This window comes from Aulonocara stuartgranti (genome assembly GCF_965226115.1).
Source record: "Aulonocara stuartgranti genome assembly, chromosome: 22".
In the NCBI taxonomy this organism is placed as follows: domain Eukaryota; kingdom Metazoa; phylum Chordata; class Actinopteri; order Cichliformes; family Cichlidae; genus Aulonocara; species Aulonocara stuartgranti.
The window spans coordinates 30815396-30833845 of record NC_138957.1 but is presented as its reverse complement, the minus strand read 5'-3'; positions in this window follow the sequence as shown (position 1 = coordinate 30833845).

Here is an 18450-nt window from a genome sequence, read left to right as displayed (position 1 = left end):
GAGGGGCTGGGTGTGGGGCTGGGTGGGCGGGGGTGACAGGTTGGTTTGGCAACGTGTTGCCTGTTTTCACGTCTTCTTGTCTCTTCGGTTGTGGTCCGGGTTTTTCTTTGACGTTTGGAGATAACTGTGAAAATGTAGCTTCCGGGATTTCCTTTCTTTCTTTTTTCTTTTTAAGTTGATTCAGAATGTTGTGAAAAAGCCAAAACTGAAAACCAAAAGCAAAACTTTTTAGAAATACAACCATACCAAATAGAACAACCAAACCAATGCACAAGTCGTATGATTGGATTAGCTGAAGTGTGTGTGAGAGTGTCTGTGTGTGTGTAAGCATGTGTAGGTAAAGATGATTCTCTTACATACAAACCAAACCATAAAACACACAAAAACACATGATGGACAAAATAATATCAGTCAGTGAAGAGCAAAGCTCCGGTCAGTTTGAACCTGGACCTGTTTCTGCAGTTTTCCAATCACATTCGTCGGCTTCCTGCAAAAGATTTAGATCACATCTCATAAAAACGTTGCCCGTTCATCCCCCCCATAAAGGAATGCACAAATTTAGCATTTTTGGGTTCAATTATGATCAAATAAATCAAAGCAAGTTCCCACAGTTTCTCACACATGTTGAAAAATGCAGGAATGCTTATGGTGACTCAGCTCCTGGCTACTTAAACTCCAATTTTAAGTCAACCTCTTATTTTAGTACTTACAGGATGTAAATTCAGTTTTAAAGGTCTTGACGGCACCACAGTAAACAAAAAAACAACAGTTTACGAGTCTGATTGTATTGCATAAGTGAAAAAATGAGTGCGCACATTTCAAGGTTTTCTTTTAAAATGTTTAGTTTCAGGGTTTTATGTCATTATAATGTGTGTTATATTAAATTTAGAAAGGTCACAAAAGATATTAGAACACAAACGTTTGATTTATAGTCACATCTGCACAAAAACTGATTTTTTTAAACCAAATTCATTAAGATTAGAACTCAATACATTAATTTCTACTTTTATTTTTGTTAGATTTGTAAGTGCACAATATTATTTTACTTAGTTTGAGGGTTTTTTCCAAGTCCAGTTGTTAATTTTATCATAATACCATATGTTTAAAACCAAATTCAAACCACTGACCACCTAAGCAGTACCATAAATAAAACACAGTTGTGCTTAAAGGTCTCAAGTCTGTGATAAAGACAGCAGTGGCAGAGTGACTGCCAGGCTATGACTGTTAGTGCTGCTGTCTTTAATTTGATTATTTATTTAACTGACTGTCATTTTGAATTAAAAACTTACAATTAAAATCTAAGACTGCAATAAATCTGCAACAATTGCTAAATGTATTCTTTTTAATTACTGATAAAACTTGGAAGAAAATGACACTTTAAATTGTTGGTTACTCCAGTGAATATCGGGTCCTGTGATCCTTTGTTGCGTGGGGTGGCCAGACTTACAAACACAGACTGTATTCAAAAGATGGTAGTCACACCTTGGCTCCACCCCACTCTTATTTTGGTGAGGATTAATGGCTGTGATTGGAGAACTAAAGAAAGCAAGTACCAGGTTGAAGCCAGGGATGAACTTTGATGTGACACAGATACTGAAGGCAACCAGTGATGAAGACGATATGGGGAGGGGCACGGGGTACAGGTGGTAAAGGCTGTTAACATCCACTTTTAGAGGGAATGTATCCATTAGTTCTTATAGGTTTTGTAGAAGGAAATAATATATGTTCACCTGCTCTTATTTGTTGCTCATGTATTAAAAGGCTGGGACTATTATCCATTGACGACCGAAGACGACGACATGATTTAAGAACCAAAAGCTTTAAAACTCTTTTATCTCTCACGGGCTCCTTGTTGGAAAAAAAATATTTGTATTTATTGTATGAGGGAGGTGTGTGATTTTTCGGGGATGGGGAAAATAGTCTGTTTGTATTTGATGAACTTCTTTGTCTCTCATCTTGTTTATTTATTGATTATTTATGTATTTATTGAATTCTATTTAAGTCTTTCGGGATCTTTGTAACAGCTTTTCAGGGGTTGTATCTGCAGAGAGGGATGTTCTTGAGATCAAAACAAGGAGGAACGAATGTTTCAAAGCAAAACCAAACCTAAGACTGTTGCAACCTGAGAAGGAGAGAAAGTAGGGAACAGAGGGAGGAACATTTATGGCTAGCTTCGTGGGGAAACAGTTGTTTCCTGTTCCAGCCATCAGACAGGCATTGGAGTGTGTGTCACTGCGTTTGGTTTACTTACCTCCAGCAGCATTGTTTTTGTCATCATCTTATTAAATACATTACTAACATAGACTGTATTAAAAAGATGGGAGACACCATGATGGCACATAAGACGATGAATAGCAACCGTGACATCATCTGCTGGTTCTGAAGTTGTGTTTTGAAGCCCCATTAAAGGGGCGGGTCTAACTCTAAAACTGCTTTGTTTACTGGCTAAGGTCTTATCAATCACAAGTCCATAGCCAATGAATAAGCCCTGGATAAACCTCAATTTTGAAACCTACTAAGACCAAATTTTAAAAACTTTTGATTGATTAACCCCCTAAAACCTTTAGGGAGGTGCTTATAGGTCAAGCTGGAAAGCCTCTTTTCCAGAAAACGTAAAGTAAACTTTTAGATTTTAAATCCCGCTCAGCTTCACACACTCCAAACACGTCAGTGTTTGAAACATTGCTCGACTTTGTGGTGTAAAATCCAACATTTCTGTCCCAACGAGTGAATTCGCTCCTCCTCCTCTGCTCTCTAACAATCTTTCGAGGGCTTTAACTCATACCTCTGATACTCAGATAAAAGAAACCAAATAGACATTCAAGCTTTAATGACGAAACATAAACCTAAAAAAAAAAAGACGTGTCTTGTCTGAACTCAGGAGTGAGGGGTGTGAAAGCGGCCCTAGCAAGTTAGTTTGACAGAGGAAAAACAAAGATTTTCACGAACCAGTTGTTCTTATGGCTTTAACCTACAGAACGCACGGCCACGCTGGGTGAAGACGTGGCGTGTTTTGTAGCGAGGGGAGGGGGGTGTGTGTCTATTTATCACTGCTGTCGGAAAAAAACATCCGAACTTCTTTTATCTTCTTTTTTTTTTTTTTTTACTCGAAATAAAAAAGTGAATTTCTGTTTTTAGCACGACGCTCATCTCTTGGGGTCTTTAAAGTCCACTGTGGATCTTAAAAACTGTGTGGATTTCCGACTTAACAGATCTTTATATTTTTAACATTTGTGTTACGTGTTATGTTTTTTAACTCCAACAGCAGTGCAGCTCTGTCTGTATGTGTGCCTGTGCAGTCGGACTCGGCTGTGGTGGACAGAGAATGATACCAAAGTTAAAACGACCACAGCGAGACCCTGCACGACAAACACAACACACGCGCTCACAGTCATTCCACGTGTATATAAGCATTCAGGATTCTCATTAGGGACTGTAACTGATAAAATAAAGGATATCCAGCGCCTGATGTTAATTTAAGAACACTGTCAGATAATAAGAGCATTTCAGGCCTCGGCAGTTTTCTACTGTAGTTCTTTATGTGGCTGTGAATGTTAATTTTACTACTCTGCTCAAGTCACCGTGAAATCGACGACTTTTTTTCTCTCTTTGTTTTTTTTTTTTTGGCCTTGAGAACACAAATGTTAATACCTGCTACCAGACAGAGTAAAAGTAAATGAGAGTATTACTTCAGTCAGTATTGTTTGCCCCTTGTTATTGTTGATTTATTAAGGAGAAGTTTTAAAAGAAACATTTTCCTTTCTATTTTTTCTACAATGCAGCTTAAATCCAAAGGTTAAGAGGACAGCAAAGATAGATTTTACTGCTAAAGAAAAGACCTCAATAGTGAAAACCAAAGAGCTCCACTGTATCTTTTCACATTTTCTGTTTCTCCGCATTGTGCAACTCCCTCGATTTTATGATGTAAACTCCAAAAGTGTTCTTTAATATAGCCTGATGATGATGATGATGATGATGGTAGTGGTGGTGGTGAACATAAAAGACGAAAACAAGCATCTGTTTTTTGGGGTTCTCTTTTTTTCCTGTTTTGAAGTATGCTTACGATATGCTGTTTTTTGACCTCGAGGCTCTCTCTGTCTGAGTTGATTCTATAACCCGATTCTGTTGGAAACGTTTGGGTTTGAAACTGTTCTCTACTGTCCCTTAACTCATCGCTATCTGTGTGCCTGTTGTTTTGGGGGCCAGGGAAACGGGGACAAAACAAACCTGTAAGTGTTAGAAATAAAGTGCGAATTTAGACCAAAGTCATCTCCCGTGTTTTTGTTGTTATTTTGTTTCTATAATGCAGTTCCTCTAGTGGCCACTTGACAATTAGGATAATGAATCGTGTAAAAAATGGTCAAATCATCTTAGGATGATGACTTCTTGAACATAATGAGGAGTTCACTGTACTCAAAAGGCCTCCACAGTCATCAGCGTCCAGTGAGTGTTCATAGACGACTATTTGCCAACACATTTGCAGTTTTAGCATAATGAAAATAAAACAGTCAGTTAATCTGTTAATTAAAATTCACCTCCACCGAGGGGGTTATGTTTTTGTTGGTCATGCTGTCTGTAAATATAATTGCTCAAAAACTTTTGAATGAATTCCAATAAAACTTTGTAGAGTGGGGTCATGTTAGCGATCCATTAAAATGTGGCTCACATTCAGCGAGGCCTTCAAGACCAAATTAGTGATTCATTGGTTGACAAATCTCGCAAAAAGCCAAAGTGTGGTTTGTGTTGGCAACATAAAAGATTAAAAATATCATGTCTCAATTAACCTTTGACTTCTCCTTTAAGGTCAATGGATTATTCTGAAGGTCAAAGTGATAATAATGCAATATAGAGCTGTTTGAAATGTCATTAGGTTTTCAGACTGACAAGAACATGTTAGCATAGGATACTTTTGAGTATAGTTAATATCATTGTGACTTTTTTATGTACGTTACAGTAATGGGTTCTAACTTTTAAGTGCATAAAAATTTTTTTACATCTACAATGTCCCTGAATAAGTGTTATTTTTTGAGGAAAACTAGATAAACCTGAGATCAAAATTTTTTTTCCACTTTATATTTATTACTAAACATTTGAAAAAACTTGTACTAAACAATGAAGTGGATGCTATGCATGTACTATAGTCACATACTGTAAATAAAAAATAATTATAGTAAAAATTAAGTCTATTAGTATGTTCAAATGAGGTTCGACAGAGCAAATCTGCACGTTTTACTGTGTTATGAACTTCTTAAAGTAATTTTTAAATTAATATTAAAATAATACAATATTATTCCCTTAAAAGCCCAGACAGTGAGCTGCCTTGCTGCAGGTTCTGAGCACTTCTTCTTTCAGTGTTATTAAACATATTACACTCTAAAAGACAAATTCAGTGAACTCAGATTTATTAATGTTTTATGGTGTCCCCTGCCTCAAAATCTAAAAAGAAATGAATCATTAAAAAATAAAGAGGATCCAACTTTAATGAAACTTTAATGAATATCAGCAACACCCCCGCCCCCCAAAAAAATAAAAATAAAATGTTTCTTCAGTTTAGCTTGACTTCATATTTTTCACCTGGTTGTCTGGACTTCACTGGCAGTGGCTCCCCACCACAGTCTGAGTTATTTAAACTGTACAACTTAAGTGAAAAATGTTGCATTCTGCTAACATAAATGGCATTCAGAGGCCACATACTTTCACATGCAACTTATCTGAGGAATCTTTACAGTGCTCTTGAGGATTAAAAAAACAGTCATAGGAAAAATAACATTCTTCACTTTAATGTCGAGCACAGAGAAAAGATATGTGAGCTCCTTTATTTAGTCTGCCATCTTCATGGTATAAAATACTGACCCTGATAAAGACGCTATGAGCTGAAAATCTGCTTTTAAACCATTTGCATTCCTGACTAAATAAATGTTTATACTTCATCTCCTTAAGAGCCTGGTCACTTTTTTCTGTCCACACATTATTGTGTTTTGTGAACTTGAATCCAGTTATTTTACAAACCTAGTTAAATGTTAGACCACCTTCTTTTCACCAACTTCCAAGATGCTTAAAGGGACAAAACAGAACTTCCAAAAAGGTCTGAAGATGAGGTGAAGACCAGAAGCTTAAACATGGAGTAACTGAAAGATGGGCACACTGTGGTCATAAAGGGATTGTCATTGTAATACTCAGGTAGGCTGTGACAAATAATGTTCAGTTGTAACTAAGGGGACCAAAGGGTGCCCACATATCCCCCACACAGGCCAGGATGGAGCCATGCTTTTAAGTTGTTTACACCAAATTCTAACTCTACCATTCAAAAGTAGCAGCAAAAATGAAGTTATGAGAGCAGGCAATATTTTTCCAGCCTTCTTCTGCTCACCTTTACTGAGGCTGTGTGACCTGAAGCCTCAGTCTTCTGTTCTTAGCTGACAGAATCAGAATCTTTATTATAGCAATGAAACTGTATGAAGCTGAGCTGCCGTTATCTAGAAAAAGAAAGACACAGTCACTCAAAATTAAAAAATTAAGTTCAAAATATATAAAAATGTGTCTATAAATAACAATTGTTTGGATATTAAAGTGGGACCCAGTGTGGTCCTCTGCTGCTCATCTGCTTTAAGGATCGACATGGTGTGGATTCAGAGATGCTCTTCTGCATTTCTTGGTTGTTTCTGAGTTAGTGTTGCCTAGCTTGAAGCAGTCTGCAAATTCTTCTTTCACCTCTGAAATCAACAAGGTATTTTTATCCAGAGAACTGCCGCTCACTGGATATTTTCTCTATTTTGAACTTCATCAGTTTCTAAAAGACTCAGAGCAGACCGCCTGGTACAAAACACATTCAGAGTTACTTAAGTCCCAATTTCTTCTCCGTTCTGATGCTCGGTGTAAAATTCAGCAGGTCATCTTGACCATGTCTACAAGTCTAAATGCACTGAGACGCTTCCAGGTGGTTGGCTGAGCGAGCGGTTGACCAGGTGTACTTAATAAAGTGTGTGATTAGTGTTTGCACTATCATCCCACACACTTTCTGCTTCTTAAGAGTGGTGTTGCCGGGGATTGGAAACAACACAAGTGAGAGTAATCAGGATAATCAGACAAACAGGAAGTAAAACCCAAAAGAAGACACTATCAAAGTGACAACCAAGACATACACTCGATTTTATTATTAGTCCAGATCTTAAAACCAGAACAAATCCCAGGGATGATAACAACTTCACATGTTCAGCCAGAAGAATTACAATCAGGCATTGTGGCAACATCTTTCTGCTGACAGTCTACCTATCTCTTAATCCCCTTTTTTAAAATGTTGCCTGTCTTGCACTTTCCTATCTCTCTCTCCCAGTTTTGGTTCCTCGGGAGTTGCTGACATAGAGAAAATTTTTACCCTTCTGAACCTCCCTTCGAATTCTTGCTGCTACACATGTTCAGGGGCGACATCAGGGAGTGAGCCCCCTGAATCATTCAGGGGGCTCGAAGCAGGATAGGACAGGAGCCCTGCAGCCTGCCACGGATTATTGAAATTTAATGTGCAGGTGCTCTTGTTGCCAAGATTTCTAGCAGCGCCCCTGCACACATTCGCCCCTTGTTGCTGCCTAGCACTAACAGAGGGCTCAGCAACTGCAACTTCGGGAGATTAAAAGAGTGCTGCTGCTGCTGCTGTTGTTGTTTAGGGAACAAGTATCGAACCGGTTTTCATTTCTAAAAGCTACAGCTTCTCAGCCAGTTCCTACGTGCTTCTCCTCATCTGTTTTTTATGAGCGCGACCCAGGGTTGTGTGAGGGTTTCTAATTTAACAGATCAGCCAAACCATAATCCGCACGCCTCCTCCCATCTACAGTAAATCATACAAGTGCATCCAACTCCACATACAAATAGCTTCTGGGGAAAATTTAGAACTCGGTCTCCTTGGTTCTCTGTCCAGCACCAACTTATTATCTGGTCAAATTGACATTCAACTCTGTCATTTTGCTTTTTAAAAACACAATTTAAGGACTGGGTTTTTCATTTGCTCCCTCCTTGGAATATTTAGTTTCTTTCTCCCAGTCTTGTGAAACATTTTCTGCCACCGACTGCCAGCTGTGGGGAAATGAAACAGCAGAAAGGCAGATACGAACTTCTGTGTGAAACTGATGCAGTAGTTTTGTTCCCCTATGAATCGATGACATGAAATAATGATGTTGCTATTGGTCCTGGGTGGTTCAGATCTGGGTGGCCTAGTTCGTGTGTGTATGTGCGTGCGTGCATACGTGTGTGTGCGCATTTCCAGTCAGCCCCAGTCTCTCTTCTGGGAACTAACATGTTGTAACCCACATGAGTCCCTCAGGAGCAGCTTTGCTTGCTACACTGCACAGAAGAAACTAACTCTGTCTCTTTCTCCCACACTCCCATGCTCTGTAAACCATGAATGAATCCCTGTGTTTGCACCTTTACACACTCTGCATGCCAGATGTGAAACTGCCAAATGTTTGGAAAGTCAAATGAAATACCAGGTGTGAAGCAACCTTGAAATTGGCAGCTCCCGTCTGACCGCAGAGGCGATGCTGAGCGTCGGTCAGGGGGTCTCAGAGCCACATGATGACCAGCAGAGAAGGTGTCAAAGAACTGGATCATAAGTCAGTCCGTTTCCTCATCACAGCAGCTGCACAGCTGGAAACTAAAAGATATATTTATATCTTCAAAAATATAGATGAAAAGTAAGAAAAAAAGACTGATTTATTTCTCTTTGCTAAGAGTCATATTACACTACGTTTATTAAATACAGCAACAACAAGAGAACACCTTAAAAAGAGGCCCTCTTGAATTATTCTCAGTATAAATCCCTTTCTTCAGACTCTTAAAGAATCAGCACGGGCAAGTTTAGTGCAAACCCCACTAGGTGGCGCCCCCTCATTACAAAAAGCTCACAACGACTGAAAGGCATGAAGACATGGACACCCAGCACTACCTCAGCTCTTGAGGGACTCTTTTGTTGTTCGTAGTGCTCGTCCTTATAATTTCACGTTATCACTTTGACCATGCAGCGTTTATATTTTTTCCTCTTTTGTTTAAAGAGTCTGATATTCCTGTTTCATCCTTGGATTACCAACACTGAGGCACTATTTACGATTTAAAACAAATAATTGAGAAATAAGTGAAACTTTAACTGCCACAATGAGACAATTCAAGAGCATTTAGAGGCAAAATTTCATGAAACTGCAAAAATTCCCAGTGCACAAAAAACCTTTTCATTAAAACATAACCTGAAGCAAAGCTGTTTAAAAAGTCACTATGAATCTCATGTCACAACAACCCATAAAATCTGTGAGCTTGAAAGAACTGATGGCAGCATTAATTTAGAAGAAAATCTTATTTTACAGCCTCGCTCTTAAATCTTCGGATAGGCTGGGATGCTGTGAGGTATTTCCTTTAGCAGACACTTGAGGTCTTTGTCAGTCAGATGAACACCAAGCAGCAAAAAAGACTCTTATAAACTTGTTAAAGACAATCTGCAGGAGTGTTGCTGTAAACAAACTGCCTGCCCGCACTCAGTTCCTGAGCTGTATTGCATGTAAATGAGCTTTCATTGTTTTGAATGGGAGAGCCATTGTGGCCGTTAGTGTTTTCTGCTACATTTCACATTTAAATTTGGTTACACGGTTAAACTGTCTGCAGCGTAAAACCAGTGCAAACATGTGTGACGCTGGTCTGAGTTACATCACAATTCACTGCTGATTTCACACGTGGTGACTCATTGATGTTAAAGGTAACCCTGTCCAGTGTTGGTATATAAGAAGTATTCAGATCTTTTCTTACAGTAGCACTAAATTAGTAAATTAATCAAGATCTACACCGTGTATAAATCTTGATTCATTTAATTTTAAAGAAAACAGTTGATACAAGACACTGACTGCACCAAAGTTGCAGTTTCTGTTTCTGGGAATGGGCACTGTTGCTGAGTTTTTCCATATTTATTTAATTTCTGGTAAATGCTATTTACTTCCATTATATAAAAAAGTCAGACATCTCTAAAACTGATATCTCCAACCTTGGGTAGCTCAAATCAAAAGAAAATAGATGGATAAATAGAAAAACTTAAGGTCTGATAGTGGCATTGGTCTGAAAAGCTGCTGAGAGAGTGCCTTAAACCTGCATTCTTCCTAATGACCAGCAGGGGGAGACTCTTCTGATGGCAAAAAGAAGATTGTATAGAAGTATTTGAGAACAGGGACCTACTTCTCACTTGAGGTATGACCTTGGTAAATGCTCTCCTAGTGGAGTTATGGTCCTACCTTCTAGTTTAAAGTCTGATGTGATTTATAACGATGTTTATTTTGTAAGAACAGTCCCATTTAAAGTGATATACACATGTCAAGCCTTTCAGAATAAAACACCACTCTTCCTTCATTATCTCTGATTTAACTCATTCACTGCCAGCCATTGGCAGTGAATGAGTTAAACCCATTGACTCATGCACTGCCATTGACGGCTATAGACGTCAATGGCAGTGAATGAGTTAAGCAAAACAAAGATAACAGCAGCTAAAATGCTCAACTACAGGTTACAAAAAAGCAGACTTAACCAGTTAATGGGTAGCATAATTTTGGCTTTGTCCATCCTTTTTATACAGTCTGTTTTTCTTGAACACTGTAGTGGAGAATAATTATATTTTGGTCATAAGTTAAATACGCTCATCATGGGTATGGAGGATCTTTGGCTTTCTTTCAAATGTTTTTTTTCCAGGAGGCGATGAATGCACTGCATACATCTTTAATGACTTTAAAAACTTGGGGGCATGAGTTTGGATTTTCTCTAATGTACACTTAAATCTAAGTGATGCTGAAGGCTCTACAATGTCTTCTAACCTGACAAGGCCAAAGCCTATTAACATCTCATTATTGATCATGACTGACTACAGCTAGTAGTTCCTCTTTGCAGGCATGAAAAGGGGTTTGTTTGACAGCACTGATTGGATTGACTGAAAACAATCAGAAAATCTAAAGAAATCAGTAAAAAAGGAAATTTGAAGATTTGCTAGTTGGAAAGGTCTCTTGGAGCCATTTCTGGTCAACTGCAGATCCAAATATCATCAGTTTAAGAAACTGTATGTTAAGTACAAGTTGCTTTGCTAGTTTGGCTCACTGGAAGAATACCCAAACTATCACCTTCACATGGAAGGGAATTGTTTAGGTTTTTCAGGAACATGAATACCGTGGAACACCAGCATCCTTGTCCGTAGCAAAGGGAGTTTTATTTTTCCGTGGACTAAGCAGTTGCTGATCAAGAAAGAACCACCTGCTCGAAAATCAGTATCTTCAAACTCAAGTGGAATTTGCAGCTCGTCACAGGGACAAGCCAAATACCTTCTAGAGAAACTATTTATGGTCAGGTGAGACAAAGATTGGGCTATTTGGCAACAGTGACAAGAGCTATACTTGCAGGAGTAAAGTTGAGGCTTTCAAACCTAAGAACGCTGTACCAGCTGTTAAGTATGGTGGTGGTAGCATTATCTGAAATCAACAGCTGAAACTTGGACACAACTGGATGTACCAGCAGGCCAATGATGCCAAACACAGATCAAAACTGGTTCTGGAATGGTTAACAGACTTTCCAAAGGTTTCCCAAAGCTCCAACGTCTATAGAAAATGTGTTTAAAAGCTCGGCCCATGCCAGAAAACCAACCAATTTTAATGAACTCTACTAATTCTGCCAAGAAGAGCGGCCTAATATCCAGCTAAAATTATGCCAGACACTTGTTGATGGCTATCGAGAGATGTGATATTTAACTAAATATTAGTGGGTGTGTATAAATACAAAATAGAAAATACAGTAAATTCAAACTTGTGCTCCCAGTTCTTGCTTTTTAAAGTCATTCAATATAAATGCTGTACAATCATTCCACCCTGGAAAAATAACAGCTCAAAGAAATCATTAAAACCCCCAAATTACCGCAACAGCCATGCCCATGATGAGTGCATGTAAACTTCTGACTGCAACAGTGAAGTAGCAAAAATCTTTGTAGATTTCCACCGCGAGCCACGTTTGAGCCAATCCGTTTGAGAGCAGACTTGATTTTATATAAAGACACATCAGCTTCTGAACCCTCGGATGGGCGTCTCCCCTCCTGTTCGTCAGAACAGATGATGATGGTGTGAACTGGCCTTTGTGTTTGCATGAAAGCACATGGCTGCTTGCCTAAAATGTAAATGCATGAAAACCCATCACCACATGTGCGTCTGACATACGACTGTCTCCCCGAGGTTCAGACGCCTCCAGACACAACGTCCTCTGGTAACCGCTGTGATGCAGACAGTCGTCCTGTAGCTATAGAAACAAAACTGTGCGCTCGGGGTGTGTGGTAGGTGGCAGGCTGCTTGCGGTTGGCCGGATGGCTGGTGTTGTCGGGATGGCTAATCACCGCAGCCCTGGTGTGATGTCTGTTGCCATCGCGCTCTAGACTTGAGCCAAGAAGAGCAGGACTCTTTCATATTGCAGGGCCTATAGGCCGCTTCTCGCTCATCCACCCCAGCCAAACCTACACAAACATGGTGCCAGCCAATCTCAACCCAACTCAGACAAACTCAGTCTCAAGCCAAACCCACCCAAGCGTAACTGTGTGCAGCCAAGCCCACCACTCTCCACCCTGTCCTAAACCAGCATTTGATATTTTATATTCTAGACATTATTTAGCCAACGCTCGCCTCCACACAGTCTTATAACTGCAAACAGTGGAAGAAATAATTGTGGGTGGCAGGATCACCCTGGGAGTAAAAGGAGTGTCTTATTACAGAAAGGTCAAAAACCTGATGATATTGACAGCTGATTTGTCTGCAAGCTCACTGTCAAAGTGTTTTAGCAAAACAATCAACCGCAAACCATTCAGTGTTAGACACTCCGAGCTAAGCGCCAAAACCATAAATCACAAATAAATCCGTGTATAAAAGACGTATGAAGGAGAAAAATATCAATCCAACATAGTAACAAATGATACAGAGGTGCCAGACCTTTACACTGACGCAATATTTCATGTTTATTTCATAGTTTTGAGTTATGTAGGCCAGAAAGGACGGAGCTAAACAAAAGATTAGCATTGGGTTTCATTCAAATACATGCAATGTGTGTTCAAGTTGCGTGAATCTCTTTGTAAGTCTTTGTAATTTTTCTCAGAGACATGCAAGTACAGACAAGTGTTGACATACAGCAGGGCTTTGCGTGCCTGAATAGTCCAAGACAGCAGACTATACATGTCAGTCTAAACATATACAATATATTCAAACAATAAAGACAAGGAGGATAAGGAAAAAGTAGAGCAAAGAAGGCTGCTGATTCTCAGCTTTGATTTCCTGTCAGCGTGCAGAAACACGCAATACATGCAGAAAAGGAAACGGGACAGGGTGACGAGGAGCAGAAACACAGGAGGGGAGAGGAGGAGAGGTGAGGTGAAGTGAAGGAGTTTAGGAGTTTAGGAGGGGGAGAAAGTGACATGCAGATAAATGTAGTGCTGAACAGAAAGGTTAAAAGCCTCCACTAGAGGAAAAACACACTCCTGAGACTGAAGTTTGCATCCAAGCCACAGACATTTAAATCAACAACGTAGTGAATACAAGCACCTATTACTATTTTCACTGGCCTGTCACCATGTTAGCGCCGTTGACTTTTACATACCTTTCTGTCTCTCCTGTCAACAGACAGTAAAATCTCCTGAATGAGCTACTGTGAGATGCTACGAGGCAACGCGCCTGTTAGCATCAATGCTAAACTACATTTTACATTTAACTGAGTTTGCTGACAGTGAATTACAGTCAGTGGAAATGGGGACATCCTGAACATTCAAACGAGTGTTTAGCCTTAAGTCAACAATCTCACAACCACCTGAAAGGGAAATCACTTATTTTTAGTTCTCAGTTTTTGTTTGATGTGTGATTTACTTTACTTTACTTTAATGGCAGATTAGCTTGGGTAAAAGACCAAAAGTTGAGGCCTAACGATGTGTGCCGCTGGTAAAGTTTCTGGGCTGCCTTTCCTCATAACATCCCTCAAGATTTTCTCCATTTAAAGCAATGAATTATCAGGGATTGTAACATCTAGTCCTTTTACTGAATCAGAATGTACTATATTTTCACTCAAATATAATAATAATTAGATGTTAATCGTTTACCCCAATGTGTTTTCAGTTTTGAATAGTCATTATTCACTTTTTTTAAAAATTTTATCAGCCACCAACCAAATACTTTGTCTTGGTTACAACTAATAACTAAAACTGTCAAAGTGCAGCCCTGAACTGAAATTACCCATCCAAGGTAGATTCCAGTCTATAATTATTCCCAGGATGTCAAATCCTGACATTTCGTCGATGCAGCTGGCGTGGGTAAATCGCGCACAGGATGTCCTTTGGCATCTGCACCACAAAGCTTAATTTAGGCTTCTGTGTTGAATCTATGTAGAGCCTACGACGTAGCCTACGCAAATGGCCGACGGCGTTGCCAAGATTTATATTTCTGTAGTGTGTGCCTGCGCTGCTCTCCAAGCGCAGTGCGCGACATGCCAACACACTAGTTGGCGGTGGGGTTTCTCTTTTTGAGTTCGTGCTTTCTCTTCCAGTCAGTTCGGGGGAAATGACTGAACAGGCCAGTCGTGCTTGTTGTGGGTTGCTTTGAAGTAACATACATTTCTAGGGAGGTGTATGTCAGATTACTGCATAGGGTTTCGTGGTTCTGTGGGTTGTTTTAGCCTAGAAGTTCAAATCTCCTGCAATGCTCTGGGTTTTTGGCATTGATGTGATGGCTGTGTCTCTCCCAACTCTTCATTTTCCAGAGTGCAGGATTGCTGCTGTGCAGCAAGTGTACACTGTTTCCAGCACAAAACTATACTTTGCAAGCAGAAGATATCTGGGCATAAAAATATATGTTGGTGCAGTATATTAGTGATCTGCAAATAGGTAAGCACTAATCTAAATCAGTCTTCAGTTTAAGTGTTTAAATAAAAGATTGGCATTGCCAGAGGCAAAGAGAATTCTCAAGAAATGATGTCTTAATCACTGAGCAGTGTAGGATCATAGTACATACACTCACCAGACACTTTGAGTACACCTGCTCAACTAATCGCTAGCGCAGACGTCTAATCAGCCAGTCACCTAGCAGTATATCATTTAGACATATAGACATGGTCAAGAGGATCTGCTGAGCATGTGGTTGGCGCCAGGCAGGCTGGTCCAAGTGTTTCAGAAATTGCTGACCACATTTAGGATTAGCCGTGAATGGTCCAAAAAAGAAAAAATATCCAGTGAGCAGCCAACACGTTCTCACTCCCTAAGCGTAATATTTTATGCTAGGTGACAAATCATCAACATTTTACGCTTTCGGGTACCTAACACGTTCCTAAATGATGACGTCGGAAAAGGAGAACACAGAGGTGGAGCAGCAGTTCTCTGGACAGAAATATCTTATTAATGTCGGAGGGCAGAGGAGAACTGGCAGACAGTTTCAAGCTGATAAGGAGGCAGAATAACTGGCTGCCTGCTCTGATGAGTCTAGATGTCATCTCAAACTGGCCTCCACAGTCACCAGATCTCAATCCAACAGTGCACCTCTGAGATGTGGTGGCAGAGGAGAATCGCAGCATGAATGTGCAGTCAGCAAATCTGCAGCAGCTGTGTGACGCTATCGTGTCAATATGGAGCAAAATCTCTAAGGAATGTTTCCAGAACCTCGTTTGCAGAGAATTAAGGCAGTTCTGAAGGCAAACGTTGGTCCAACACAGTACTAGCACAGCGAACCTAACAAGTGTGAGATTTCAGACGCAGTAAACATGTTTCTGTCAGTCTTCTAGTGGTCAAAAAAAGTTTGTGGAGCTTTACATTTATTCTGTCTCTGTGTTGATGCACAGTTAAGTTTGTGTTAAAGTGCTGTGATGATTCTTGATATCAGTTTTTGCCTTTATGCTTTTGCACTGATGTGTCTGCATCACTCTGCCATCACAAGTCAAATTTACCTGGAGCAGATAAATTGAGAACAAAAGCTACATTTACTGAAACGCAGCAAAGACAAAAAAATCATCAAAGAGGAAAAAAGACATGATCAGGAGAATATTAGCTGTGGCTTTAGTGTAATGAGTGAGGTAAATACTTCACAAGTACGTAAATGATCATTTCCTTATAATCTTGACTGAAAATGTAACCTTTTCACAGTCTCTGCCTTTTCTGTTGTAGATTAGCTGTGGAGAAATCCAGCTACTGCAACAATCTGGCTTGCTACCCGGCTTTATTTACAAGCTTGGCACACCCTCGAGGCCCACCTAATTGAACTCAACAAGTCCAAACACATTCTGCTGGACTGCTGAAAGCAGTTCTGAGAAACGTATGAAGCACATGAGGCAGATTAAAGAAAATCATCTTGGATTGCAGTCTCCTTTAGCTTACAGACAGTCGGTTTCTATACTGAAGGGTGACGGAGTAGTCTGGGTATTTATGGAGTGTAATATGGCAGGAAGCGGTGCATGGTGCCAATAGGAAGAGGGAGTTCCTCCAGAGATAGTCAGAAGAGACTGTTAACACATGCACACTGAGCTCCATATAGACTGACACCGTTCCTCACATACCTCGCTCTCAGTCCGACTGACTGCTGGCTGCTCCGCTTCCTAATCCCCTCTCTCTCTCGCTTTTTCACTCACACTCCTCCTCTTTCATTAGCATCTCCTTCTCCCCCTTCTCTTCACATCCTGCCAACTCACACTTCTCTCCTTCACTCGCTCATTCCCCTCGTCTGTCTGCTCTCCCTCTCCAGTTTCCCCTTACTCATGTTCTACTTCTTCTTCTCTCTCCATTACAGACTTGGCACAGGACTGCAAATAGGTCAAATATAACTCTCACATTCCTTTCTGCAGTCCCTCTTCCCCTCTGAGGACTGAATGTGGTCTCTCTTTGTCTTTTTCTTTCTTCACATTAAAAGTTTATTGAATATGACTCCACCGTCACTCTGCAGAAGACTTGACTTGCTTCTAATTAAAAGCTGGCTTTTTCCCCCCAACTTCCCACCACTTCATAAGTGTGCGAGTCTCTCCTGTGCACTTCATTATGCGGAGCAATAATTTATGGCAGTTCATTAGTGACAAAACTTTTGAAAGAGCTTAAAAGAAAATTCAAGTGGCCATCACGGCAGGATGAGAGTGTGTGTGGGACAGATTCATAATTCATGAGCATAAATTAAAATCTGAGCATCGGTTCTTGATTTGAAACACACTCTATCTTATGCTGTCCACACTAAATCAGATAATTTTTAAATGTCATTTAGGAAGTGGAAACAAAGCATTTTCTAGTCATAATGTTAAAAAACTTCATTCCACAGTGAAATAATGAAAGAGCTAAGTCATCTCTTAATCACAGCTGGCATTTGATCGGGAGACAGATTAGTCAGATTAGTCTGCCGGTTGGTGCACTGTTTGTTTCCCATGTTTTTTCTCTCTTTCATCGTGAGTACAACTCAGTGGGAACACCTTTGCTCAGACTGTTTCCTTTCCACGCCATAACAGGATGCTGACATTTTAATTAATCTACTCTAATGACTTTTTTTATTGTTTATTTTTATAAAATTTTTGTTAAAATCACTACTAGAAAGTAGTCAGGAGTGATTAACTGGATTTAAATAGGTAGGCTACTTAAACCTGAAGGCCACCTGGTTGCCCCAGTCATGTTGAATAAGACAAAAACTCATTTTACCTCCATCGGATTTGGGTGGCAACATTTGTGTCGTGCTCTTACTTCATGTTGCCTCTCAACGCACAGCTGTGTTTTTGTGTAGCTTATCTGCATAACCAATCTAATTAAAAGATATGTGTAGGTCTTATTTCATAGTGGAATCTTCATGTGCTTTCTCCCCAGCAAAGAGGGAGATGGCTACTTCTCTCGACGTCAATATCGAGGTAAGAAATCTCTCAAGCGATTACTCACACAATGCGACGGAACATCTTTGTTTTTATGTTTATGAAAGAGGTGGAAAGAGAACAAGGAAAATATCTTCTCTGGACAAAAAAGAAAAAGCACGTGCTTAGATTTTATTAGAGGTTGCAAGCCAGAAAGGTACATACTAAATGTGTAATCCAGTTTCTTTTATATGTTTTGTGTAAAATGTTAATCCTGTTAAATTATTGCAGTGAAACAGAGGAATAAAGTGGCAGAAAATAAAAATAACTAGATGAAAGTATTACTAGTACTGCACTGGTAATTAAATAATTTACTGTAATCCAGTTTTGAGGGGCTTGCGCTGACCTTGAGTATTTACATTTTTATTTCCTTCCATAACAGGAAATGCTCAGGTTCATTTATTTGGTATTTTAGCTTTTCACATGACATTTGTGACAGTAAGACCTTACATAGAAAACAAATAAAGTGCTCTGAATACAAACAGAAAACCGTGGTTTCAAATAACAGTTGGACTCACCATGATGTCATCTAGATGACTCTGAGGTTCCAAGTGTGGCCTTCCCACT